Consider the following 1,984-nt stretch of genomic DNA (forward strand, 5'->3'; position numbering starts at 1 on the left):
CAGTTGCATTCATCTATTCAGTACTACAGCAGGAACTGCACTGTGAAGCTGCTAATTTTATACAGAGCTGCTTTGGTGCGTTTGGATACACAGAGTCATTCATTCTTTAGTCATTCAATGCAATCCTAAATTCCACTTATAATAGGTTGGAGATACCCTCAGAGAAAGAGGACAGAATTTTACTATCGAGTTTCGCTTGGTTCATATTTTCGCACTGGTATTCAAAGCTTAATAGTAATTTGATTTTAATGCTGTTAAACTAAAATCTTAAGTATGTGCCAGAGTAGTAGTGGTCGTGGAGATGATGTCTGAGTGACGTAGCCCAGGCCCACTTGTAGAACAACTACTTTTTTTTAGTCGAACCAGCTTCAATTGACTATATAAATCTGTCTCTCTCGTATATTTTCTTTTCTCCCAGACTTTGGCACTCACCTCATGAAATACTGTTTGCTTAGATACTTATTGATTGCAGCTTCTACGTCTATCGTTGTATGCCCACCCCATCTTCCTGGCAATGTCCTCCAAAGGCCAGTGACTGGTTATTGTTGACGTAATTCTGAAAATGTCTGCTCACGGCTTTTTTAACAGCTCGTTAGTTTTGGATTTATTGAAATTGGCCCATGTTTGTTTGGTTATTTTGCAGGTGTCCGTGTATCTCCATCTCTTTGACTACTGAATTATAATCCCATTCCATTCGTGTGGGCAACTTTACCTTGAACTCTATTCTAAAGTCTAGGGTAGCGATAGTAAAATTTGATGAGTTGCTAGTAAGCTTTTGGCTGTCTTACTTTGACTGTTACACCACGGACGGCCAGGGGGATCAACAGAATGGAGTCCACTCATTTCACACCTCTTCTTAGGCACTTCCAATCGGCCCTTTTTTATATTGATGATAGATTACCAGGCTAGAATAACTTCGCCTGCCACGGAGTTGATGACTAGACAGCAGAATTTTGCTCGTTCATTTCACACGTATTCACACACTCGTCCAAACAGTCTTTGCTCAGACGGCAACGATGTAAACTGAGCGAAGGCTGTGATCGGCTGATTTTTTCTCACTATCTCAGGATTTTCGTAAACAAACCGCCGAGTAACGGTTTGATGTTGGCCATACCTTTGCATTCTATATTTTCGTTTTTGAAAATATTTTTGAAAAATGGAAATTAAAAATATTTGAGAAGAAGAAGGTGCATTCAAACTGTGAGCATGTCGACCAAGGATGACCTGTGATGAAGCCAGCTAACATACAGACGTTTTTCCTTAACCGATAAAGTAGCGTCTTTGAGCGTCAGGCGTCCCATTTCGGGCAACCTATTTTTGTTGCGGTACATGTCAAACTATCAACCCATCTCCTGTTGGCTGAAGTGACAATACCACTGGCACCACGCAGCTTGTAGGTTGAGAGGGGTATACATTAAATTTCCATAACAAGAGGAAGGCGAGTGGTAGTGATCTCTTTTGCTAATTTGTCTGCCTTGCAATCCCCTGGTATCTAACTATGCCCTGGCAAATGGGTGCGGAAATATTCCACCTCACCGTTAAGAGACGCCCGGCATTTGCGAGCAATGATGGAATTAGTGACAGCACCACCAAGAAATGTAGTCTCCACTTGGCTAACGGAATAAATATAGACTTCTCTAAAGGTAGCCACATTTTTGCCCAACCAGACAGCTACCTCATTAGTTAATGGCTAGAATTTCAGCCTGATTTGTGATTTGGAAAACAAGCCGAAACACTTACTTTTGGCGTCTTACTGTAGACACCAAAGCCAACTTCATCGTCGAAATTTGAGCCATTAGTAAAGAACCGTAGACAGTTTTTCCGACCAGATATATCTTCAAACCACTCACATCTGGCTGAGATTCTAGTACAAAGTAACCCATTAAAGTATGGTTCGTTCCACTAATAGTCAATAGGATTGATTGGACCCAGACCGAGTGTTATGGCCGCGTGTGCAACACACAAAACGCGTCATTGATTAGGT

The sequence above is a fragment of the Anastrepha obliqua genome, chromosome 4 (genome assembly GCF_027943255.1).
Source record: "Anastrepha obliqua isolate idAnaObli1 chromosome 4, idAnaObli1_1.0, whole genome shotgun sequence".
Lineage (NCBI taxonomy): Eukaryota > Metazoa > Arthropoda > Insecta > Diptera > Tephritidae > Anastrepha > Anastrepha obliqua.